Genomic DNA, 27,669 nt, shown 5'->3' with positions numbered 1-27,669 from the left:
GGAACATTATTATAAAATGTTCAACAGATGTACACTGCATTCCAAGTAGTGGATTTGAAACAGAGATTTCACTTTATTGGCTCACATTTTGTATAGACTACATTTGGTTTTCCATGAATTGAGTTTTCATAGCAACGAAAGGGGCTGCCTGTCATCATCATCATTCTAATCTGGCTGCTGAGAGGAACTTTGAGAGGCTAAAATTGTTTAGGAAAAGGGATAGGTATTAGTTGTGTGTGTCCCATTGCAATTTTTAGGTTATCCGTTGTCTTGTGTCATGCAGACTTTGCTGAAGGAGGATCAGCAAAAGATGACTGCATTATTTATGAACTACTTTTCCCTTCATGCAGCCTCCATCCTCCCATGTTATATTGACCTTCATTGGGTATCAATAGAATGCAATACTTCAATGTTTTAGAGTTAGGATGCTGACTCATAGGATCAATCCTGAGAGGCTTCTGACACTGGCACATTGTGAAAAAAAAATTACAAGCTTAAGTTTCTATGAAAACTGTGATGATAAGAAGTAGTTTCTGCTTGTATTGATTTTTAGCATTTTCATTTGATCTTCCTGGAAAATCTTGGTTCTGAATACTTACTGACACACTTAAATTGTCAAGGAAATCAACTTTAGATGAGAGAAAATGAAATACTTCTGATATGAGTTTGTGACTCTACTATTTTCATGAATATCTAGTTCTTTAATAGCAAAGGGGCAGGGTAATTTGTGCAACTGCATAGTAGCTCTGCCATAAATCCTTTGTGGAATGAGGCAGAGCAGAAGTAAATTAGTAAGTAAAATTGAATTAATAAGTAAAACTAAAGAATATCAAAGCTAGCATGTTTGTTCTAACATGCTAATTCATAGCACACTCAAAAGGTAATAAAAAATTTTAAAGTTGCCTTAGGGATATTAAAAATTGAGGACTTGTTACTTTAGTCAACAAATATCTATTTAGATCAGCAGCTGCCATTACTTTGTAATTTTTTATAGTATATAATAATACTAGATATCACATTTTTTACAGATGTTTATCTGTTGTCTGTACTTCCCATTATAATAAAAGCCCATGAAGATAGTAATTTTGTCTGCCTTATTTAGTAGTATATTCCCAGTGTTTAAAACCATGTCAACAGTCTGCAATTGAAAAGTAAAAAATTATTTAAAAAAAAAACAACCTGCATCAGCAATATGAACGATTCTTGATAAATATTCATTGAGTGAATGAATAAATAGGTTTGAACTACTTGTAAATAAAGTAGCCCTGACTTTTTGAAATAAGGAGCATTGAACAGAATGTTAGTTTGTTTACAAAGTTAGATTAATTAAATGTTAAAAAAGCTAGTTTACAGGTTAATAGATATCCTCATTTCTACCGTGAAGTGTTGGGTGCAGTGTTTGAACCTGGAAATTCACACAGAGGGTGTGGAAGCAGCAAAAATAATGGGTATACAACAAATCCTTTAGCACATAGAATCTAAATCGATGAGAGATGAAAAATTCAGGTGGAATGTATTTTAACTAAGAAAACAGTAGAAACAGGCAGGAAATAAGAAAAAGGAGATATTGGAACAAGACTGAAAATTACAGTGTATGTATAATCCTGTCTGAGCTAAATGGACCAGAGTCAGGGGGTACTTAATCTCCTAATCACCCATCCACAGGGCTTTGTCCCTAAATCATTGGGTTGTATGAAACCTTTGCAGATTAACTAATCTGTCTTCCATGGTTTGTAGTCGTAGGAATACTTATCTTATTCTCAGCCATTCAGTGGCATCACCATATGAAACTTGTTTTGTATTATGTGAGAGAATACGGATTTGGGTGACACATAGATCTGGTTATTTTCCCTTAATATCATCCACATGTAGTTTGCACCTCGAAGCAAACATAGACTCTTGTAATCTAAAGTAGAAATCTCAGTCATCAGTCACTCACTGGTTTTCAATATACGTGTCAATTTCTTTCTACATTGAAAAGGAATGGTGTTCAATGCGTTGCGTAGAATTGACATAACTTTTGGGGGGCACCGTTTGGGGAGGTTCTGATGCACCAGTGTATATTAAATGGAGCCCAGGAAAAGGCAGAAACTAACTAATTCACAATGACGTTTTGACCAGTTGAAATAATACTATGTTTCATAGAAGAACCTAGGAGAACCTCCCCCCGCCCCCTTCTTGTGTACTTTCTTTGCTTTCCTGCCTTCATCTTACCAATCAGCTTATAAAGAAAGAGGTTTTCGGGAGCCTTACCTTACATTTCTTGTCCCAGGTAATGTTCAGCTTTATGCAACTCTCTCCTGGGTCTCCTGGATAGATCCTCATGGGTAGGATAGGATTAGCCAGCAAGGATTTGAAGGTTTTCCTGGGACCTACCTATGGGACAGAGCAACGCCAGGAGGGAGGTCAGCTAAATGCAGGAATTCCACCTTCTCCCCTTACAGGGTCTCACTCTGCACACCCCATGAGGGACTCCTTCCTCTGTGGTTCCTCTTCTTCTAGGACTTGGCTCCCTCCCAAGATCCATTCCTATCTTTCCCAAATGCTGGCCTTAAGTGCCGTCCTGACCTCCAAGGGTTAGCATGCTGGCATCCTTTCTATCCACTTGTGGGTCTTCGAGTTCCTTCCATTTGTAAAGTTGTCACTACATCAGACCCTGTACTAAGCACTTACGTTGTTTAATCCTCACAACAACCTAATGAGAAAAGAAAGGTATTTTGTCCCCATCTTACATGGGAGGCAACTGAAACTCAGAGAAGTTAAATAACTTACCAGGTTGGACAGCCCTGAAGTGACCAGGCTGGGAATGGACTCCAGTGTCTTTCCCCATCAGACAGTGCTTTTGACACTCCCTGCATCAGGCGGAAGGTGGGTGCACAAAGCCAGGGGTGCAGAGTGCCATGCGCACGATCCCTGCTCTTGTCTCCTGCTGACACAGCCTAAATCCCTGGAAAAGCCCAACCACGTTTTCAGGCTTTTTTCTGAGGGACTCGGAAATGGATGTTTGCAGCAGTGAGACTACTGTCAATAATATATTATACTTGCTTTCAGCTTCATTAACACGTCTGAGGCGCTCTTTCTCTCTGGAAAGGTCTGTCCCTGGGGTTATCTCACCTGTCAGGGTAAGATGCCAACTAAATCCATGTGCAATCTAAACATACGCAAATCAGGCCTGTTCCGACCCTATCCGTGTGAGGACTGTGGGTGTCACCAGGCCTTCCTTGACACGGCCTTAGCTAGCAGATAGAAGTGTAGGTGAAGGCTTCTCCCTTGAAACGTTCCAGCTTAATTTGAACTGGAGGACATTATGAAGCCTATACTTAATGGGGTTTCTTTAAAAAAAAAAAAAGGAAGAAAGAGATTCAAATTAAAATTTCATCATTGTGTGGAGAGAAGTTGGTCTTAGCGTTTTTCAGCCAGATGTGTGAACAATTTCTCCAACTGTAAGCCTTTAATGGGAATTACATTTTCCATAGCCTTTCATTTCCTTGAATATTCTGTGCTGGCATAGCCTGGCTCCCCAAACTCCTCCCCTGGCTGAGGAAGCCTTCTCTGTGACACTGAGACAAGTCACTGGGCTGGGCTGGGCCTGGCCGGGCCCTGCATCTGAAAGGAGGCACTTTGTCTAACCTAGGCCTTCCTCTGCGTGGACAGAGCTGCCTAGTGGGGAGCGCGGAATATAATAGAGGAGCCTGGCTGGTCAGATTCCTTGTCAGCTTAAGAAGCCCTTTGTTTCTGTTTAGTTTTCTGAAACAAGACAAATTAGGATATTTTCTGTTAATTTCTTTCCTTAATGAGTTTCATTAACATCAAAGCTTCCGGAAGACTGAGCCTTGACAGCTGTCTAAAGGCTGTTTCATTTACTGGGGGCTGCTTAGACTGGATAGTTATTAGAGCTTGATAGTTTAAAAAGAAATAAGAACAACAGAGACAAACGTGTGCCACCCATTTCTATTTCTTTCCAGTGTCTGGGATTCAAAACAGATCATTAAAATCATGTATTCTTTGAACTAAAATATTACTAAATCATCACACGTTTGCTTCTTAATGGCTCCCTGGTTCTTAAATACTAACTTTCACTTAATGATGGTATATTAAAAGAAAGCCTTTTAGAGGTTAAAAAGGAAATTTTAAAAGAAAGATTGTCTTGAGGCACTGGCAGGTCATTTGGCACATGGTGTCATGATGTCTTGATGAGAGAATGGGCAGTGGCATATTTTATCTTATGGTTACTGAGTCAGTATAGTTATGCATATTCACTTGTCTTCCCCAAATAATTTCTGTGTGCCCATTGGGCATAATAAAAGAGGCTTGAAATTCATGGCCAGAATTTCGTATTTCATGATAGAGTGTTTTTATTTGTGAGGCAAACCTTCTCCCCCTACAAAGTAGAGACAGTGAATGTGATGTGTTGAGATTCTGAGATCTCAAAAAAGGAAAATGAAATAATATCAAAATTATGTAAAAACTGATAGAATGAAATGTATACTGTTGTATGTGGGGATGAAATGACTCAGAATTACTATAAATACTTCTGTAAGGAAAAAATTAAAAGAAGGGATGGATTAGGCAAGTGGGGTAAAAATTTGACAATTGTTTAAGCTGAGTGATGGCAATTTGGAGATTCACTATTCTTTTATATTTATTTTTGTGTATATTTTAAAAATTCTTAATAAAAATGTTAAAAGTAATAAAGTGTTAACAGAAACATGATATGTAAGAGAGAGAAAAGTAAGAATCATGGATTATAGGAACTTGATGGTCCTAAATAATTTCACAAGAAAAGTTTTACATCATTTGAGAAAAAAATTATATGATAAGTTTTTACATGATTGAGAAGAAAATTAACAAGACACAATTCTGGAATTCTTCAGGTTCTGGTTTTTTTCAGCAGATAAATGATCAGCTTAGGAGAAATTAAGCTGGGGAAATACTCTGTATTAGGGGGAAGGATTTCTAGGAGCAGATTTACATTTCGCAAAGGAAGCACCATTGTGAAGAAGTTTACTGACTCATGTGGAGGAAAAGAAAGTTGAACATTAACAGAGAGGAATAACTACAGAAAAGAATATGCATTTTCAATTGTTCTTATTTTATCCCTGGTTGTTTGAAAAACTTGTGATAGACAAAAGAACGTTGCTCAATGATACACCAGTATCACCAGAAAAGCCAGGGATCCCCTTCCCACAGTGGTATTTGGCTTGGGTGGGGAGCCTCAGAGCCGCACTCCCCATGAATGTGGAAGTTTAGGAAAGGACCGGGAGGCCCCCTCAACTTGAGAGGGAGAGCCAACCAGCCCCAGCTCTTGGCAGAAATCAGTTCTGTGAGCTGTGGTAGCCCTTGATAATACCCCACTTGCATAGCCCCTTGTGAACACTTCCAAAGAGAGGTTCCCATTTTCATAGAGTTCTAGTTTAGTGAGGGGTTCCGATGGGTAGTTGAACCAGGGAGTCTCTAAGTTTCCTTCAAATTCTGAGATTCTATGAGTATATAGGACAAAGAGAAATACAAACATCCTCAGCAATTAACAGTCGGATGCAAGATAGGTAGGTCTGTGTGAGTGTGACTCTGCACATTCCCCGTAAAGGAAGACATATTGGTATTGTGAGCTGTGGGCTGGCTGCCCACCAAGTAGCAGGCTGAACGTAATCTGGCCCTTCTATTTCTTAAAACTCTTAATACGATGGAGCCTGGTCTCTCTCAAGAACTCCTCATTAAAGTATAAAACACTCTCCTGTAGTTTTGAGGCTAGGAAGGCCCTCTCCTTCCATAAAGTCTACCGCTATCTTATGGAAATCTCTCCCCCAGGAGGTCACTGAGCCCAGAGCTGCAGCTGTGTTTTAATAAGGGCTGGATAATTTTATGACCAATAACATTTGTCGTTACACATGCTACAAGAAGGTTAATCAAATCTCAGCCTTCAGGGCATAATCTGGGTTCCCACAGGAATTTTCCTGCCGAATTCTGTTTGGCTAGAGAAGCTTACTTCCCTCCTCACACATTAGTTGTTGACCGTGGCTTCATAATTCTGGATTTATGCTGCGATTGTTTCTCTTACTGTCACTAGAATATTTCGGTATTAAAATTGTTTGCGGTCACAAACCTGCGTGGCGTGGTGTGAGGCGACTGGCCTTTTAAGGCTCCGTGCTTTCAGGCCATACTTCATTTTTCAACTTGTAACTTTAGTGAGACTGGAATATTCAATCTATCTGTTTCATTTGTGTTGGAGAGCCAAAGTTGAAGGCAACTTTCAGACCTGAGATACCAAATATTTTTCCAGCATTTCTCTGTTGCTTAGGAAACTCATAAACTGGTTCAAACATCTCACTTGGGGAAATATTGAAGTGACATTTAACTCAGAAACAAACTGCCTTTGGTCTGCTAAAGAAAACAGCATCACTGCCTGAAAGGGCAGCAGATCAAAATAAAGAAGGCAAGAGAAAAAGAGATGGCAATTGAAAGCTGAAGTTTGAATGACTACGACACAAATTTTGAAATTGTCCATATTTTTTCCTTGGTTTGGATTATATGGTTAGATCAACCTGCGGTATATCAACTCTTGCTGTAATGAAGGAATGACACCCTGCCCCTCCACCCCCTTGACATTAAAGGGTCAAGAGACCCCGAGAAGTTTTGTCTTCAGGACTCAGTGACACTTAATGATGCAAAGGAGGTGACAGAGAACCAGAAAGAGGAGCTAGCTGTCCATGGGTTCCAGAGTCTCTGTTAGGTCCCACTGAACTGCTCTCTCTGACTCCATCCGCCGTCAGTCTCCATCATGGTAGAGTTCTACCTATACCCGCTACCTCCATCTCCTTATGCTGGGTTCTGCAAATCCAGCACAAGACCAGTGCAAAGGGTCTGACCCAGACTGGATGATTCCTGGAAGGAGTGTGTGTGTGTGTGTGAGAGAGAAAGAGAGAGAGAGAGAGAGAGAGAGAGAGAGAGAGAGAGAGAGAGAGAGAGACCTAAAACTGACTCAATTTCCATATGGTCACCTGGGAGGAGGTGACTTGGGCCTACTCTAGGTTCCCAGGGCAGGTGTGGAATAGGGTGAGCAGAGCCCAGTGAGAGGAGGCACAGCTCAGGGAGTAACTCCTTAGCACTTCCTTGGACTTTGGCTGTATACTGGAGGTATCTGGAGATTAGTGGAATGAGTAAATAATATTAACTAAAAATAAAAATAAAACCAGATAACAGAAATGAGGTTCTATTAAATTGTAGAATATACACCTAATCTCTAGGTATTAGTGCAGAGCCTGAAAAATCAAAGTGAACCAACTCTGAGTATTGAAATTAATTGACCCATCTCTCTATCTTCCTAAACTGTACCCTGGAATTTTTGAAATGGAAATAGAGGAAGTTGTGGTGGGAAAGCATCTGATTCATCCCACCCTTACTGTACAGGGAAGGCAGTTAAACCATATTCTGCAGTTGTTTCGAGCCTAATCTTGTACTTTCCCCCAGTGGGTTTTAGCTCAGTTTGTGTCAGCTTATTTGTACAAACAGATTTTAAAAAACTGTCCCTTGCTAAGGGAGCTGACATCTGCCACTCTCAGGAATTAGAAATGACGGACTCCCTGAAGGGTGAAAGGCCATTACTGATTTTCCCCCTCCAAAAAAAAAAAGTAAAAAAAAAAAGAATCTACTCCAACTCCACTGTTCACCAAACAGACAGTATTGTCTAATCCACACATTCAGTGGTGATTTCAGGTAATGAAGGAAAATGCACAACCTGGTTCTGCTTCTTCACAGTGCTGTGTCCTTCTGCAAAACAAAACAAAGACCATTCACACTCATGCCTTGCTTCCCGTTCTAAGACTTCGTGGGGTGCGCAGTCCGTCGGACCCCCAGGTGATGGAGGTTTGTGATGAGATGCTTGACGGTCCAAAATCCTCCTTGCTTGTTCGCTCTTTGAGACACTTTTCATCTGCAGTAGCCACTGCCCCTCTCCTCCGTGGGAGAGAAAGAAAAGAAGCATGGAGACTTTTGAAAGGGAAGAGAGTAGAGTTAAATTGAAGATAGAAGATGTGACTGTCTATTTTAGCCCAGCTTTTTAGGAAAGGAGGGCAGGAATTGGAATCAGAAAGCAGTGAGCATTAAGGCAGCTTTCGGGTTTGGCTTCTCTCCACCTCCTCTTTCAGGGTATCTCTGATTTTCTCTGGCTGTCTGCTCCATGTTTTTCTCCGTATCAGCCAGATTTCGTTGCTTTCCTGCAGCTCCTGGTCCTCATCACTTCAGCACGTGCAACTTCATTTTGGCCTCTACTGCTCCTCTCAATCTTGTGACCTTTTGGTTCAGCTCCCATCAATACATACTGTCATCTTTTGGTAGACTCTAGTTCTTGTTCCTGAGAGAGGAAACCTGAATTAATCAGTTTATCTTTTTGCAATAGGCCACAACATGGGTTGCTGGACACCTTATCTAGTGGCTGCCCTTTGGTCACATGCATATCCTTGGTCACATGGTCTCCCGTCCCTTAGAAGGGGATGTTATGGGCAGACACCTTGATTGCTATCTCAGACCCACTGCCTACCATTTATTGAGTATTCACAGTATTCACATGCTGTGCTAGGCATCAGGGTGATCAGAAGTCTTTCATTCATTTCCTATTTACGTAGAAAAGAGGAAAGGAAACCAAGGCCACAACTAGAAGCAGACAAGACAGAGCAGGGAGCACATGGGAAGATGTAAAAGTTTAGGGCTTAATAATCCTCACCAAAATCCCGAACATGCTTTCTTCCTCTTCAGTCTTGCTCCTTGGGTGAAACGGAAAGATTGACAGATCCTTACAAATGAATAGAACTCCCATTGACAGCCTACCTCCAGGGCTCAGCTAAAATCCCATCACTTCCAGATCATTCCAGCCCAAGAGGATGCCTCTTTCCCACTGGCTTCCCTAGCAGGGTCCACATTTAAACATGAATCTGCCACTTTTCTTTCTCCCTTTAATGTGTATGTGTCTAATCTTCTTAACTAGGCAGAACATTCCTTGAAAGAAGGGACCAGATCTTACATGCCTCTTACCCATAATTGCCATAGTTGATTGTCTGTAAGTAGAAGTAAAATGAATTCAAAATACTTGATGAGGTTCTTATAGGAAGAGCCTTGGTTAATGATTGAATATACATACTGTGTATTAAAATGCAACCCAACCTCAGAATTTGGTTAGTAAAATATGCAGGTATTTTGATGATACAAAAGAAAATAGCAGTGCTTGAAATGCCCAAGAATACATAGACTTTGAGGGGGTCATTTCTTGATTAAGGACATGATGTAGAAAGTAGTTGTTTTCACAAGGGTGAACTATGATGCTGGAGGTGTGTCTTTGCCCTGGGAGGCCTGGCACTCGAGGGAGGTTGGAAAGGAAGAACTAGAAAAGATTTTGCAAGCAGCCCAGAGAATCTTGCCGGCTCAGCCTTTGCTGGCTCTAGAGTAGATGTGTGGAAGGAGGGGCCATATTTAAACTCAACTGGCTGATTCTCTTATGACCTTGTTAAAAGGTCCTTTTTAAGAACCTGGGGTTTCATCCAAGTATCTAATAGTTCTTTCCCTTCAGTTTATCTATACTGCTCAGTAATCCCCATGTAAGAATTTCAGGTATATCAATACTAATTATCATACGTTATTGTTAATAGAGTTAAATGGCAAATTCAGTTCCAATTATTGACTTTATTGTAGTTTCTGTGTATTTCAACTCACTTAAAAAAAGGCAGTCACAAAACCAAAATAAAGAATAAGGCTGGATAAAGTGCTGCACGGTGGCGAGTACGGGAAGGCTGCCTGTGGAGTTCTTATAAAACACCAATCTTTTAAATATGTATTTTATTGTTTCTAGCAACTTGACAAACTAAAACCATATTGAAAATGAACAACTGACCGAAAGGAGCCAAATGCCTCAGGCAGCTGAAAGCTTCCACCAGTTTGGGGTGAACTTCCATCACTCCTCACATTTGGGAGACGATGATTCTAAATAACATGGAAACGAAATCAGGGATCCTCCACACAGAATAAATTCAGAGAGGAGCCACACACACTTCAGCAGTTTTAGGCCTGCTCCTCACAACCTCTGCTATTGCACAGACGAAAGGGTCCGGAGGGGAGGGTTGTGTCCTTGAATAAGGAGCTGCCAGCAGATAGTGAGGACAGTTTTGAGCAGTACTCTGGGTACCCTCCACGCTTTTCCTTTTGGACTCTGACCAGTCGGAATCTCACCAAGAACCCCGTAGTACAATTCTTCTATACCCTCAGTTGGATCACCTGGCTACATCTCTGTTTCTTCATTTGTGAAAACAGGAGGCATTGCCATCCTCAGCAGGCTGAAAAAGAGCGATAGAAACCTTAATACAATGACCTCTATTAAAAATCATCTTCATTTATTAAAGAAATCTTTACATTCTCACACTTTCCCCCCACTCATACACTTGGCTCATAGAAAACAAAGGAATATCCGTGACGTGAAGTGAGAAAGGATTTTTATATCCATCTCTTTAGCTCTGGACCAGTTGTTTTTAAAAAGTCATGACTTCATTTGGGGGTCAGGTAAAGGAAGAGTGGGAAAAAAGGAAGGTCAGAACAATCCATCACTTTGCCCCTGTTACGTCCCAAATATATAGGGAGCTCTGAATCCTGAGCAGTATCAGGTTTTGCTTTTCGAAACACTTAGGAAGTGAAAATGATGCCAGTGCCTTGCTAAGCTAAGGCATCCCATTGCAATATGGTACGCTGAAGACCTCAGGGTAAAACAGAGGACAAAAAGAGCAATTTGATCCCTATCCCCCTACCAAGGTAGATCTGATAAATTTTACTGAAATTTTTTCCATATACATTGTAAACGTTCCAAAACGTAAAGCAGCAGTGGATACAGGCAAAGGTTCCCAGCGAACATTGTGTGTGTGGGAGGGAAGCCCATTCACTGGGCCTGCAAGCACAGGATGCAGGGGGATGAAATAAATGCTGGCTGTGAGTCCCCACCTTGCAGAGCTGCCTTTGTTGCAACGAGTGTGAAGCACATGCCTTAACTTTTAGTTACTTTGGCTTTTTTGGCTAGTGTCGCATCTGATAAGTCACAGTCTAGCTTCTCCTGTCCGTATTTTTACTGCACAGAAGGCTTCCCAATTTGTAAGCATTTGCAGCACGCCTGGGCCCAGAGATAAAACAGAATGTGTATGTAGTACAGTATGCATTCAACGGATGCACGAGATTCTTTCCACCATATGTGCAAAGCAGTGTGCTTTTCTCTCAAGGTGCCACTGCCAAAATTGCCAGGAGCACATGAATAAGTGGAGAAGAGAACCTCATACCCAACACCAGGCCTTGCCCCTCCTTGGAAAGAGACCCTTGCAGTCACCTGCATTTTTGTCCCCCCTGTGGCTCATTTGTCACAATGTTTTCCACTCACGCTTACACAGCCCTCACCTCATCCTTCTCCCTCAGCCTTGCCCCAGTTTGCCTGCTATTGTTGAGGCCAGCATGGAGTCTGGTTGTCCTTCCAGTAGGCAAGGAGAGGGGGGTAATTAGCATTTAACCTAATGAGGACCACAAGACTGGTTAAAAACTCATCAGTTACAGAGGAATGACATGAGGGACAACCAGCTGATGTTTTTTTCCTTCCCCTTAAATGTTTATTGTCCTTCGTCTCATGCAAAGCATAGCGTGCCAAGCCTGTTTTATAGGAAAGTGACATTGGGCTGGTCTTTGAAGGTACATCTTCCAGTGGAACATATTTCATGATTAAAAAAAAAAAGTGAGTGATATAAAGAGATTGTATTTTTTTGCACACCTCTTTGAATTTGTCCTGAGTCTTCTTATAGTCTAAATAAACCAATCCAGAGATTTTGGGGGGTTAATTGTTTTTTACTTTGATATTTGCTGCCTGAACTTTAAACCTTCACCTCCTTTGGCTTTACTGAAAACTCAATATTTGTTTGAAAGAATACATCATTTTTGACCAGAAGATAATCAGTGGACACACAACCCCATCCCTTTTCTTGAACTATTATATACCATGGGTGTTACATGGTGGTTACAGCCACTCTTATTTAACCAAATATAGGTAACAAGTACTAGCTGCACTTCACCGATGGGAAACAAAGCCCCAGGGCAGTGACTTCCTTTCACATGTCCTTCAGCTTCAGCCACCAGTCTGGGAGTTAGGGCTCATTCACCCACGGACCCTGCCATCGGGTGTCTGACAGATAGGGGGGGTGGGTCTGTCTGTATTTGACGAAGGTCACCCAAGTGTAATAACAGTGCTATTATAATCCATCTGTTGAAAATAAGTCAGTATCTCAATTCTCTACCTTGAATTCATTTGTATTATTTGCAGGCATTCTCTCCCAACATGTTAACAGATAACCTTTGGGCCAAAAGAAAGTGTGATTTGCTAAAGGGTTCTCTGCTCTTGATGATCTCCACCACATAAAACAACGTGTGGCTCCATAGGCCACTTGCGTGCTACCCCACCTTTCCCAATGGGTAGGTCTGAGAAAATCCTTGCCTGTGAGGCTATGTTTGGAATGGCAGGACTCTTGGGTTTCAGCATTGTCCTTTGTCACTGTGGAGTCTGGTGGAAGTGATGTACACTGCCCAGGCTAATGGTACATACTGCCTCGTTCCTGCGGCAGTCTGGGTAGCAAGGGAGCAGCCGTGCTAGTGAGTGCTCCAGGAGAGGTGAGAGCAGCGAGTTTGAAAAGATCAAGGACAGGCAATGGTCGGGGACATTGAGTTCCCCGGGAAATCCGACCGACCGTCCTTGTTGGTCCTGATGGAGTCTTCATTGCTAAGGGGAGAACAGTCTCACCAGAGGAGAACAGTCCTGCATTTTAGAGCATTCGTTGGAGAGGAGGAGTGGCTACGGAGCCTCGGAGAGCACCCTGGCTGGGGAGATGCCCTGCACAGCTTCCCTTTAAGCCCATCATCACCTTGTAATGGAGGGGACAGTCACACTGGAGCTGTAGGCTCATTCCTTTGGTAATTGGTTATTTTTAACACAAACTGTGACTAAGGAACATGATTACACACCTGTCAGCCGTATGACGGGGAAGAGAGCTGTCTGTGGGCAGAGGGACAGGCCGTATTTCTCCCCGGTCTCCATGGAGTCTTCTCCCTCAAAGATGTCATTTTTCATTTTTCCCTCGAAACAAGACAGACATTTTGGCTAGCGCCCTGTCTGTATCATTCGTGGGGACTGCTGCCACAGATGCTAATCTACACTAACACAATTTCATTTTGATTATATCTTTGTAGACATCAGACCCTAGAGCACAGGAGGGCAGGATGTAATATGAAGAAACAAATGAGCATAAACAGTATGTGGTACCTGCAGAGTGGCTTCCGGTGACAGAGCAAGGGGTGGGGAGAAATAGAGATGAGAATGTTTCTTACAAGGAGGACATTTTACTTTAAGATGAAATCAATCTGTAAAAGAAAATAAAAAGCTGTTTCCAAATGCACAAATGACTAAGGGAGGGGACTCTCACTTATGGAGAAGAGATTGCCAGGCGCCTCCGTTGTCCTGTCTAAGGGTTGGGAGGGAGAGATGATGTGTTGGAAAGATGGAGAGGAACGCATTCACAAACAAAACTCAAAGGCAACAATTTTGAGTTGCATTCTAAAAAGAATAAGGACCACATAGATGCTGCAACATTTAGTTGTGTTTTTTTTTTAAAGCCTTAGGTTTTAGAATAAGAAAATAACGTCCACTCATTTATACATTGAAAACGGCGAACCAAATATTATTCAGAAATTCTCCCTCTCCTTTACGTTGTCTGCACCTGTCTGTCTTTGGTGAGGCCGTGCAGCTTGGAAAGAGTGAATGGGCTGCAGTGAATGTATGCCCAAGCCCTGCGAGCACTTAAATCAGCAAACGATTCAGGTGTCCTCTGCTTCTGCATAAGAAACAAAGTGGATACGTAGTGAAGTTAGCGGGGAAAATAAAGAATAAAGGGTGATAACATGAATGGTAATGAAGGGGACCCACAATAAAATCTTGGTCAAGGTATAGTCCACCCTTTGTATCTGCGGGTTCCATATCCCCAGATTCAACCAACCCCAGATCAAAAATTTCTGAAGAAAATGTTCCACTGTTGCCAATGTGTGCTATGTAATTAGGCCTCCGATGGTTGCCTCTGTACTGAACATGTACGGACGATTTTTTCTTGTCATTACTCCTTAAACAATACAGTATAACAACGATTTACATAACATTTACTCTGTATTAGTTATTACGGGTAATCTAGTGATGATTTAAAGGATACAGGAGGATGTGCTTAGGTTCTATGCAAATACTACACCATCTTATATGAGAGACTTGAATATCTGTGGATTTTGGTATCGGCAGGGGGTTCCTGGAACCAATTCCCCATGGATGCCAATGGACTACTGTATATGGCAAATGTGTGATGAGGACCTTGGAATTCAACATATAGCAGTCTCCACAAATGCCAGGCTGCTCAGCTAGCATGGAAAGTTTCTTGGTGGAGATGCCATTCATGAAACATAAGAGGAGATGAAGAGATACAAAGAAAACAAAATGATGCCTTATTTGCAGAGAGCAAAGTGGATAGTCAGATGGCCAAAGGGAGATAGAAGTGGTTATTAAATATCAATATATCCAGGCTGTGTGGAAGGTTAGAATCCTGATTAGCAGGTGTGTTTCTGCATTTCTAAAAGTCCTCAAGCCTTCGCCAGTGTCTTCTGATTGTCATTTGTCTTTCGCTGCTAAACACGCTCTATAGTTGCACACAGCTCAATTTTCATCAAGGCTTTAATGATAAGAAAAGATAGTAGGTCCCCATTGCCTTCCTGTCAGCTGAGTTCTCTCCAGCAAAGAAAATAGGTTTGTGAGATGTAAATAACTGTCATCTATTGAGTACTTACTCTGTGCCAGGCATTGTGTGGGATGTGATGGGTTATCTCATTTAAACCTTGCAATGAGTTTCTCACCTAGATGTTATGCCCCACCCCACCCCATTTTACTGGTGGCACCAGAAATCAAACTCAGCTCAGTGTTGACACCAAATGGCCTCCTTCACTCCTTTCTGCACTAATATTCTCAACCAAATGGCACATGGGGGCCAGGAGGTCAGGGGGAGGGAGGGCTTGGCCTTTAAAAATTTACTGTCACTTTTTCTTGCTTTTTACTTCCCCATAATTCTTGTCTGCCTTCAAGAATATTTTCTACTTCTTGCCTTTTGTGGTTCACTTTTATTTAGCTTTTAAAATTTTTAAATTTTTAAAAAATCTAAATTTTAAATAGGATATACATGTATGATATTTGACACTCCAAATTGTATATGGTTAGATCTTGGCAAGGGATCATTTGCTCTATTGTTACCATTGAACTTAAAATGTGTTGAACATGTGGGCTGAATACCATTCATAGATACTTGTTTGATTACCTACAATTTCTGGGCATACGGTAGATGCTTAATAAATGATGAATGAATGAATGAATGAATTAAATCTAAGGAAAAAATTATGTAAGTGCCTTCGTTATTGCTGTATGCTCCCTGTGGAGTCACAATGCCACATACAGTGGTTTGGTATAAATATAGGGTAGTGCAACCTACATAGGGCAAAACATTTTTATAAATCAGAGATAAAATTCTGTCATTCCTTAAGGCAAAGATATTCATAAAATTTCTTTATCATATTAGGTTACATGTAAACACTGCTTGTTTTTATTAATAAGGGAAGGCTAATATTAGTAATACTTACACCAAGTGATCATTTGTATTCCCCTTTTACTATTTTCCACGTCGAACCATAACAGTTTTCTGTTCTATGATTAGTCAAGAACCACAAGAAGGGTTCTATGAATTTAGAATCCTTTGTTCTTGTAAACACATCTCAGTCTATCTTGATACTCAAGAAAAGATTCAGGCTCCCATCTTTGAATCTCATAACCTTTAACTTGTAGGCTGTGTGAATGAAACAGGAATATAAGATTTCCAGATGAGGAGCCCCCATAGTGAGAAGCGTGTCCCTTTCGGGGATGTGGTCTTCCCCATCTCCATACAGAGTTTCTCCTGCTGGTATCCCCGCCTCCCCCAGCACACTCCATCACCCTGTGTACTCCCCATCCTCCCTGTCTTCCCATCCTTCCCTCTTCTTTTCAAGTACAGAATACTTGGAAAGGCCATTGCTCTTTCTCCTGGAGGGCTTAGGGTTTGGATCCACTCAGCCTTTGGCTGTGTTCTTGTTGCCTTTGGCCCAGTCGACTGACCTTCAAGGCATTGACCCTCAGGGTGGTGCTCACCTCCGTGGGAGCTGCACTGGGCATCTGTGCATCACCATGAAGAGGGAAGACCAAGAGGCAAGGTTTTCCTCCCCCCTGCTAGGACCCACTGGGACACTTGAGCCATGACTTCTCCGCCTTCTAGTAAAACCTACAGTTTCTGTTGCTCACCATCAGCCAAGCTTCCTGTGCTGCCTGTGCCACAGGCTGAAGAGCCGGTATGATGTAGGAGTCACGAGCCTGTTTCTGGTGTTGTGACGCCTGTGTTCAGAGCCCCGCTTTGCCAGTATAAGCTCTTTAGCTTTGACAAGTTCCTTAACTTCGCTACACTTCACATTCCTTGCTGGAGAAATGGAGATGGCAATGGTCATCTAGACCTCATAAGGATTTGGGGAGCTTTAATGAGCCAAAGTCCACAAAATGCTTACCATGGCGTCTCCCACAGCACAAACTTTCATCTTAATGTCACTGTCAAAGGGACTTCTGTGTTGCGTTTTCTTCCTTTGTAGTAACAGCTCCAGGAAGCAATCATTGAGTTGAAAGTTTCTGCCAAGTGGTGATATTCTCTCCACTGGGGTCCAGAATGTGGCCTGGGAACCTCCTTCCAGTGCCTCCCACTTACCTCAGATCTAGAACCACATTAGACAACTGAGATATCAGGGTGCAGTGGAACTGGAATAGTTTGGGAATTTTGGTGACCAGAAAGTTTGGGTGTGGGAGAGAATGGAGCAGACAGGCGTGCAGGGCTGCAGAGAAAAACCCTATCTCCTTGTTCTCAATTATACTAAAAGGGAAGATGATGTGAAAACCCAGGTAACTTCTTGTCTTTTGTCACCTGGTCTTTGATTTCAAAATATACATTCTAGAAATGTAATAATAATGAAATAATAATAATAATGATGATGTGATAGAGGAGAAACTTTTAGATGACTAAGGTCCACCTAAAAATGGACCTTAACCTGCTACTCAGCTGTTGGCTTCAATAGACTCTTCCTTCAACCCCAAATTCTGCTCTAGTGATTATCTCCTATTTAAACATGCCACAATTCCACCTTTTATTATCTCCATTCGTCATCAGCAGAATAGCTGGGATTTAAAATTAAGACTCCGGAGAGGGTCGTTTGAGCAGAGGTTATTTCTGAAGCCCCTTTGCTGCGATCTTTGCCTTTGGCTCCTCAGAGAGGCCCATTGGACCTGGGTTTGGAAACAAGGCACCTTAGACTTTGTTCCTTTAAGCCTCTGTTAACAGGTCACGTGGCACGTGGATCATAATTGAAGCTGTCAGGAAGACCATCCTGCTCAGAGTCACGTCCCCACCTCCCACTCTGAACGACCCAGAGGCAAAGTGAATGGCCATGTCTCCCTGTCTTTCTCCTTTGCCCACTTCCTCTGGCATAAATCACGACATCGCTCCACACTGGTCAGGCCGCTTGTGTGGCCCGTGCTCAGTAACCGTCAGGATTTTACTCCTAATTCCTGGTCTGTCTTCTTAAGGTTCAGGCCAATTTCAGATCTTGACACACATTACATAATGCTCGCTTTTACGTCTTACAAAATAACTCTTTAAGATAAATTGTATGTGGGTGTCGTTATAGGATGTTGACTGTAAAACTGTCCCAGGCCCAAGCGGTGACCAAGGTGACCCTCCTGGGGCTGTGCAGAGTGTAGGACCAGAAGAGTTGGTCCAAGGCTATGGTCACGAGGGATAGCAGGCGCTAGCCAGGCCACGTGTACAGAGCAAAGGGCCCAAGGCAGGGCCAGGGTCATGGGTGGGGGTCGAGAGCTGGGAATGGTATGGAAGTGAGCTCAAGCCCCGCTGGTAGGGACCAATAACAAGAGTGCAGGGTGATTGCTGAGAATACCTTGGGGCATCGATAGGTCCACTTTATAGGTGGTGGGCATCCAGGGGTGGGGTGGGCTGAGGCTTAGCGTGTGAACCATGCAGAGAAGACACAGCAACCCTGTTGTATCCGGACCCTGCCGATGGCATTTCCGTATAGTTGCTGATGGGAGAAAAGAAAGTTAAATTGGGCTGAGTGGAGGACCTTTGTTACAGATAACAGTTGTGACATCATAATTTTTGACAAGCATGGCTGCTAATTCAGGATTTAAGTCCTTGATCTCAGCACTAGAAATGGATTCCAGGAGACCATTAGTTTCAGTTGGTGCCCCATGACCGCCATCACCGGGGGATGCCCGTTGAGCTATTCCTTCTGTAAGTGGTGAGAGGTGTGTATTGCTTCATCCACATCCTCTCACATGTTTTCTGGTTTCCATCTCCCTTTGGCAAGACCCATCTCAGTGTGATGTGGCAGGTCACGGTGAAGGGTTTGTTCTGTGACACAGAGCAAGCTAACGCTCCCGCAGGGCCGTGGACCCAGCCTCTGGCGTCGTCTTCCCACCAAGTTAGCTTATTAGCCATTGACATCATCAGGGCTGCATGACTGTTGCTCTGTCTCAATTATTAGTAGTAGGGTGTATTGTGGTGTTGAACAGAGGCTGGTGAACTGGCCTTTGGCTCCCCACAGCCCCACCCTTGAAGAATCAGGCCAGTTTCTCAGCTGGGCAAGTTACAGGGACTCAATCTGTTTAAGGGTCTTGGTGGCTTTGATGAACTGACTCACGTTAACCAAAGTCACGGTCTGCGTTTGTAGGCCAGGGTGCCAGGACTAAATGAGACAGGGCACACAGACGTCCTGTGTAGTGTGTACAGCAGCATCTATGAGATTAATAAAACAATATAATACTGATAATGCTTTTAGAAATGCACAAAGGAAATTGCTACAGGATCGGAGTGCTTGAGTGAGCCCAGGAGGATGTGTCCTTCTGGAATTGATGGGCTTAGGTGAGTGATCAGTGATTCTAGGGTTATTTAGCAAGAATCAGGCTAGAGAGGTTTGTGTTTGAAGAATTGATTTTATAAATTTTGAAGCACCCTCTCCAGCAGGTTGTGCCAGAGACCCGGTGATTTGTGCTTGCTCTGGGCTCGCTGTTCCCGGGTTCTTTGCCGACCTCCCCATGCCCCCTTCTGTTATATTTGTCATTCACACCTGCCTTTCTGGGTTTCCTTGGTGTATTCAATCTTAGAATGCTAAAACCAGAGAATGACAAAAAACCTCCCTTAATTAATATATATTTAAAAACTAATGACATCAATATTGTCAAGTTATATTGATTTTATTCATTTTCCTTTTTTTTTTACCACTAGCAGAGAGATAGTAGGTCATCAGAGTTTACAGTGGGGACCCTGGAGGCAGACTGCCTCGGTTTGAAGACTGGTGCCATAGCTTGTTAGCTGTGTGACTTTGTGTAAACTACATAATCTCTCTGTGCTCCAATTTCCTCATGTAAAAATGCAGGCTAGTATGCACCTCCTAAGTTTTTGTTTTTGTTTTGGTATATGTATGGGCGTGTGTGTTAAATGGGTTAATCCACATAAAGCACTTAGAACGGTGTTTGGTGCACACATACGAGCCATAAGAATGTTAGTTAGATGTTACTGTAAATCCCTGATAAGATCCAGAGCAGTATCTTCATCTGAGTCTAGAGTTTCCTATTCCCATCTGAGAACAGGTTATTTCTGGGGAGACTTCCTGTGGATAGTAAATCTCCTCCGTAATGTCTGGATTTTTTCCTAGACTTACAGATGGGGTCCTGGAGTCCCCTGCCAGCTCTTGCCTGTTTCACATTATCTCTAATTTCTCAGGTCCATCATGAGGTCTGTACATAGAGACATGAGTCCAGCCCCTTCTGCCTAATGATTTCAGAGAGCTGGAATAAAGGTACCACCTGAAATGCCTAGATTAGGCCAATTATTTGAACATTTTATAGGCACCAACTCGTAACAAAGTGGAATCATCGGTGTTTCCCTGCCTTTTGTTTCCCTTCATGGGTCCCTGGGTAATAGTTGCAAATGAATAGTGGAAAAGCCAAAAGGGGAGCAGTGGGCGGAAGCAGGAGGTGGGGAAAGGGGAGCCACCAAGGAACCTGGATAATCCACCATGGATTAAGGGTCCTGGGATAATCAGAAGCTGCCTGGGATGTAATGGCGGTGTGTGAGGCTTCGGAGAATAGAAAGGAAGGGGGTTCCGTGCCCGAGCTGCTGGGCCTTCCCTGTAGTCCCTTTAAAAAAACAATTCTTAGCAAACAAAGACATTCAGGTGACCTCACAAAGAGCAGTGCAAGATAAATCCAGAAGGGTCACCTTTCTTATAAAAGAAAAACAGATTAGAAAAATGAAGAGCAAAAACAAAGATTTTCAGAACCACTTAGCAATGGCTCTGATTATTCCAGACACAGCTGGAATGTGCTGGGACGAGCATGATATATTTTTGTTTGTGTGGTAGCTGTATTTCAAGCTGATGTGGAATCTGTTGCCATAACTGTCATGCAGTCCATTAGGGGCCCTGAGTAAGGACAGCCATTAATCAGGCAGGATATCAGCCCCAGCGCTGGCAGCACAGAGTGGTTCTGACCTGACATCGTTTAAGGAGATGCTCATGGAAGCCATAAACATGATTCGATTCCCATTATCTTCATGTTGTATATTTGTTACCGTTATTCTTTGAAGACTCCAAACTGGATATTAAAAATTTATGATACAGGGTTTGCAGGGAGTGAAAAAATAGCTGCAGCCAATCAGTCCATCTCATCCGTCAGAGACGTGTGAGCTGTCAGAGGAGCCTGAAGGGCTATGGGGAGAGCCCCTCTGCCTGCCCGTTGAGGAGGGTGGAGAATTCAGAAGGACTTTGCTGGAGAAACAGCTTCTCCCTTGGCCCACATACAAAATGGGCGTTTAAGTACATTTTGTTAAAAGAACAAAGTAAAATAGCACCATTTCAGGATCGCAGAGTCAATCTTCGATGACAAGCTATTCAAAGAGAGGTCAAGGGATCTAATGCAAAGACGAGTAGTAACGTGAATGGATCAGATTCGTGTTTCTGGTGCCTGGGTATCTCCAGAGCAGGGAGCCCAGTGGTGGGTGGGAGTCCTCTGTCCAGGAGAAAGGTCTCTGTGCAAGTGGCGTGCACACAGTCCTGTGCACAGCTGTGCAACTGTGTGAGCTGTTTAGTGACTTAAATATTTGCATGGGAACAACTCATACTTAAGGGGCATCCATTTATAGAGGAAGGCAGCTCGGAGTGGAGAGAAAACACTTCTGGGCCCAGGTTTAAGGAAGAGCAGAAGGTTAAAGAATCCATTCAACATATATTTACAGGATTGTTTGTTTACAAGGTACTGTGCTGAGCATGGGGTCTTCATGCATAATGCATGGTCTCAACGCTCAAGCAGCGTCCAGTCTGGTAGGAAAGATAAGACATCAGTCATACCCAAGATGAGTTACACCATGTTACACCCAGACTGACTTGGGCACAATAACTAGGTGAGAAATCAGAAACAGGGAGCATGGCACCGGGCTGGTTAATCTAGGAGTGGACTTTTCGAGGGTGAGACAAAAACCAGAGGTTAGACTGACTTTTGTTAGGCAAAGGGCAGTTTAGGTGGGAGGCAGAAGAGAGAAACATGTGGACAGAAGGATTATTGGCCAAAGTCTGAATTGAGTACAATATCTGCAGTGAGGCTAAGACCCTCGTGTCTCACCACATGGGAGGGAACAGGTGTTCAGCAGAAGTGCATGGAATAATCAATGAAGGTCCAGGTGTGATGCAGGTGAGGCCAGAGCTCTGGCAGAGGCCTGCTGAAACTCAGGTGTGAGAGAACTCCTGAGGTCCAGGGTCAGAATATTTGACTTTAGGGACCGGAATGCGGGGCAGAATGTTAGGGTTAAAGAAAAGGAACCATTCATTCATTCGTTCATTCACTCACCATTTGTGGAGCCCATCCAGTGTGCCAGGAACTAGATGAGGCTCCAGAGGTTTGCAGCTGAATAGAACAATTGCTGTACTGGAGGACCTCACAGATTAGAGGGGAAGGCAAATGCAGAGATGGTCATAATACAATGTGATGGATGGAATGGACATACATACAGGCACTGAGCCCAGATTAGGACCAGGAGGAGGAAATCTTGAATGGCTTCATAAAGGAGCTGCAGTTTTCCAGGAAAAGTGGGGAAGAGAGGTGGACTCTGGTTTTACCCTGAGAAAACGGGGTAAAGGATGGGAACTCCATTGAAGGGAAGTGAGGCTTCAATCATGAAGAGTTGGGGCACCAAGATAAGAATAACTAACTGGGCAATAACTCAACTGGAAGCAGGAGCTATTCCGTAGGCCTCCTTATGTTCTTACAGCCCAGGGAATTTCACTGAGGGGCAAAGAAAATGGGCTGGCCTTTATTTCAAGTTCACAGCACACTGAAAGGCTGCATGTCACAGCTGCCATTTATTCCTCTTTGAGTTTTCTCAAGAGAATGTGTGTAGGCATTTGACAAAGGAAGGAAAGACCAGAAATGGGGTATCAGAAAATGAAATTCCAAGAGTTTTCAGAAGTGGTGTCCACATGCTTTTATCTTGCATTTTGAAAAAGAAATTCTATTACCCCTGGTTCAAAAATTTATTTATAATTTTTTTTCCTCTACATGTCTTCATTTCTAAACTTATTCCCACAATTTTGAGAGGCACTATTTTTGATGTTCCCAAGTCTGGTAATGACACCACATGTGAGAGCTGACATGTGCTACATCTGCCGCAGCATTGGAAAGCTAAGTCTGGAAGCTCTGCAGAGCTCTTCCCAGCTCAGTCCAGGCAGAACCTTTTCTTGTTTCCAAAAGAAATTCAGCAATCACAGTGACAAGAGGTGTGAACTCTCATTCATTGCAGGGAGGTGTTAACTCCCAAGCCTCATTACCTTTCTACTTAAGTGGCAACAATGTTAACCTTTTCATTGTCACAAACATCTCACTTTCCCCCTGTAGGTAGGTCTGTGGAGCTGTTTTTAGAAGGTTCCACATTTTCTAAAGGAATCTTCCAGAGGAGAAAGAATGCTGATCTCCCTTGAATAGGCACATGGCTCTAAGGCATTGGCCCAAAGGAAGAAGTGAATTCTTTGAAAGAGAGCTAAAGTTTCCTGTATGTAAGAATCAAAGTGCAATTAAGTAGTGATGATTCACGGGGAAAGAGAGAGATGAATACAAAGTTTGCTTAAGCCAGAGATTTTTGAAGTAGAGAGGCAATTGGTCTAAGTTTCTCACATAATCTAACATTTATTCAAATACTAGGTGCAATGTGAGAATGAATGCATGCCTAGCAGCAAGATGGGGAAATCCTCCTTGCAGTTTAATCAGAGGATTTTAAGTTTTATGTCTATTTTATGGCAGTAGTGTAGGTGTCTTAGAATAATAGGTCAAAAATGCACTTTTGGTATGACAATCACATTTGTAGTCAAAGACAGAAAAATAGTTTCCCATTTTCTTTTCCCCATGGTGGGCATACATATCTAGCATATTCGTCAGAATAAAGCTGTTGAGCATAAGACCCATGGAGAGAGTTAGTTCATCATGATGTGTCGTGACATTCCTCTGTCAGAACTGGTCACTCCAGAACAAAGTCAGACATCAACTTAGGTCTCCTGGTCCCAGTGGATAGATACCAAGAGCTGGCAGAGGGGTAGTCTGCCCCGGGACAGGCAGTGAGAGAAAGCATCATCCATAGAGAATTTAAGGACACCAGTAAAATCAGTTGCAAGTTGGTCTGCTTTCTGTAATTACCATGACATCTTCAGGGTTCGATTACCCCTCCTCATAGGGGTTGTGAATTCCCTCTGTCCACTCCGTCCCCTTGATATGCCATTGTCTGCCACCCAAAAGGGAACAGGTGCAGAATGGCACTGACTTCAATATAGAAGAGGTTGTAAAACGTTCAGAATGATTCGACATGTATGGTAAGGAAGTTCATCTGGATTTGAACATTGGCACCAAGTTGCTATGGCATGATAACGGAGCCCATGCCACCAGGTAGTGGCTGGGGCTGGAGAACCAGACGCCATCCTGCCCCCGGGAGGCTTGCAGTCCAGTGAAGGAGCCCAAAGTCAACTGAGCCAGTGGAAGGGTTCACCTGTGTCTAGTCTAACAGAAAGCAGAGTGGAGATATTGGCCTTGATTAGAGAGGTTTGGGAAGGCCTTTTGGAGGAAGTGGTCTAGTAGTTCTTCTATGGTTATTTGTTACACCAGAAACTGAAACTAAGTAATTTTTTGTGTTTTTTTTTTTTGCCCACAAGTAGCTAGTCTTGTAATCTCTGGAATCTTCCCCCCACCCCTTTCTTCTGCTCTCTCCCACTTCACTTAAAACCGTTGTTCCTCAGTCTAGTTGTGTAGGACACAGCTCCCTGGCGCATGCTGGTGTTATGAGCCTTGCGCTCCCACCTGAGGCAGTCGGTCGGTGGCTGGTCATTGGTCGGCTGCTCACAGCAGCTCACGGCAGCTCTCGCAGGCTGCCGTCAGCTCATGCTGGCCGCCAACCACTCATGGCAGCACATAATAGCCCGCGGCAGCACACAGCAGCCCATGGTAGCACTCAGCAGCTCACGGCAGCTCATGGCAGCTCACACCAGCCTCCGGCTGCTCAGGGCAGCCCAGCTCCAGGGAGAGCCGTTGTTCACAATCTTAGCTGTAGAGGGCGCAGTTCACTGGCCCATGTGGGAATCGAACCGGGGACCTGGTGTTAGGAGCCCAGCGCTCCAACCACCTGAGCCACCAGGGTGGCCCATCTCTAGAATCTTTAGAGTAAGACCCACCTCAGGCCACATCCTCCATCCTCGTAGGGTTGCATAGGGTTCACTCCAGTGGGCCTGGGATGTGGTTAGAGAACATTCTGTCAGTGTTGCCAAGAGTCTCCCCTTTATAGCAGTAGGCACTCCCCTTAGATCAGAGATTCTCAGCCCTGCTGTACATTACAATCACTTGAGAGCTTTTTTGAAAAAAAAACCACCCATGTTCAGGCTCTGCCCTGGGCTAATTAAATCAGAATCTTGGATAGGTCTGGGGGGACAGGAGCATTCAGCACCAATATGTTAAAAAAAAAGGAACAAGCGTCCCAGGTGACTCTAATATGCAGCCAGAGTGGAGAACTACTGTCTTAGATGAATGCAATTATCTTAACTTAGTCGGTAAGAATAATTTAAAATTTTACCTCAAAAAACTTCAGCATGCAAAGGGAATCACTTGGGTGAGAGGTATGTGATTGCACGTGTGCACACAGATGTGAGGGTGATCGTGCTGGGTCTTCTTGAACATCCTGTTTTTTCCATCTCTGGGGCATGTGGAAACGCAGTGAATGGTTGGCCGATGGAGTTCCTTAGACTCTGGAATCAAGCTGATTGTCAGAGACAGACCATTCTCAGGGCCATGGGAATTTGATGCAGAGGCAAATATACAGCTCAATAAAGAAGCAAGTTTCTGGCTTTCTCTCTCCACTTCCAATCTCCCCAACTACCCTCTCCTTTCTCTTCCACTGCTGCTCATAAATTATGAGGCTTTATATGAAATCTATAGCTCCTTTGAGGAAGCACATTCAAATCTTATTTTTTTCTCCTTTAAAAACACAAAAAGCATTGTGAGGACCTTACATGTAAATGGAATGAATGTATTTTTTGCCACTAATGTTGAAAATATCCCCAGGCATCTGGTGTGTATGAATGTGTATACATAGTACATGCATAATAAACATATTCTACCTTATGAATATTTATACACAAGATACATATATATTGAATGTAGACATACATATGTAAATAGTAGTCCTTGTAAACTATATGCAAAGTGTGTTTCCAAGCATATGTATCATAGTGCATCAGGAATATAATAAACCTCCCAACAAGTTTAGCATATTTTGAGGTAGCATTTTCTACAGAGCTGTTCATGGTAGGGTCTAGTTACAATCCATGTATGTTTTTTGTTTTTTCCCCCATCACTTAGATATTCGTTAATTACCAACGAAGAGTAAGGTACTGGGCATGGCAGAGTAAGAAAGATAAAATAAATATTGTCCCTGCCTTCAAAAGACTTATACCTCAAAAGTGGCTTAAGATTCAGTTATGAAGAATCTAACATTGTCACTGCCCATTGGCCTCTTACTGCTTTCTTACAGCTGCCTTTTATTTATACACTCCACTTTAAAACGGGGCCCATTTAAGGCTATATTCATTTAAACCTTGATGGAGCTGCAGGCTAGAACTAATGCAGTGAGAAGAAAGCACTGGTTTCAGTGCCTTGGTAGCCATTGGACACAAACAATGCTTACGCTTTTTTCTCTGTCACATATGGTCCAATCCCATGATCGCGCTTTAATTTTACTCTGATTTGGTAGGGGGGAAAGGTACAATAAAAAGGCATCAAATCACAGAGCTGTTCATAAATTTCAAAAAATGAAACCCAAACAGAGCAATCTCTCCCTCCACAAACTTCCTGAAACCCAAATATTACTGCCTATGACATACCACTTCCAAATTCCATCCAGGTCCCACCCTACAATAAGTAGCAGTAGACTTTATTAAAAACAAGCTATACATTCTCAAATGTACAAACTATGGATCCCTTTCTAAAATGACAATCCGCAGTGTAGCTGAGGAGTTCTGAGTGATACTTGTCAGCGGGCAGATTTCACTCTATTAGAGGAGAAAAAATACATAAGCGCTGTCATCGCGATGCCACAGATGTATGCTTATTGTTTTCTCTGCCTCCATCCATACATCACAACAGGTTGTTCTCAGCTGTCCCCTCGGTGCCAGACATACATCTTATCTAAAGAGACAGCAGACAGAACTACCTGCTGCTTCCTGTGCGGCTCTCCCTGTGTTTCTCTCCTTTTTCCTCCTTCACTTGGGCTTTTTAAAATCAACTGGCAGGGAGCCAGGAGCTCATCATTTTAATGCAGTGCAAAATGGAATATGCATAATTATATGCAAGCCATATGTGAGGGAGACAGCTCAGCTGTGAATTTCAGGAGGCCAGGAAAGAGAGAGCAGTCAGGGCTAAGAAGAGATGAGAGCAGAGCGGAGTGCAAGAGTCACCCAAGTGAATGGTTTAATGAGTGTTGCAGACGTGCCTACTTTCACCTACCTCTCCCTTCTCTCCAACTCCAAACCGGAAACCGATGGAGATTAGAAAGAGGACTGTGTGCAAGCGGTATTGCTGATGGGTTCTGTTAATGTCTCCATTTTAAACTTCAGCTTTCTTAATTAACAGTGTAGATCAAAATAACCAGTAACTTTTAATGCAGCTTCTTAATTAAATCTATTTTTTCACTGCATTTGATTGAAGAGTCATTGTACTTACTAGATCATTGCTCCTTTCAGATTTTTATTTAAAAATTGAGGGGAATCAGTTTATCTCTAATAGTATTACAATGCAAACTATAACTATGCAAATTGCTTTTCGTATGGCCTTGCTATTAGAATTTTTTAAAAGTGCGTTATCTAGAGATTGCTTAAGCATGCCAAAAAGTTTAAACACGTATGTATGTCATATAATCCTAAATA

General features: G+C 42.8%; 1 protein-coding gene across 2 annotated transcripts in view; it reads left to right on the top strand.

Moving 5' to 3' along the window:
• The window catches only part of SOBP (sine oculis binding protein homolog), a 161,832-nt gene that overhangs the window by 68,400 nt on the left and 65,763 nt on the right, over window positions 1-27,669 (top strand). The gene's annotated exons all lie outside the window — the stretch shown is intronic.

The sequence above is a fragment of the Rhinolophus hipposideros genome (assembly GCF_964194185.1).
Source record: "Rhinolophus hipposideros genome assembly, chromosome: 3".
In the NCBI taxonomy this organism is placed as follows: Eukaryota; Metazoa; Chordata; class Mammalia; order Chiroptera; family Rhinolophidae; genus Rhinolophus; species Rhinolophus hipposideros.
This window is presented reverse-complemented; position numbering and strand designations above follow the sequence as displayed.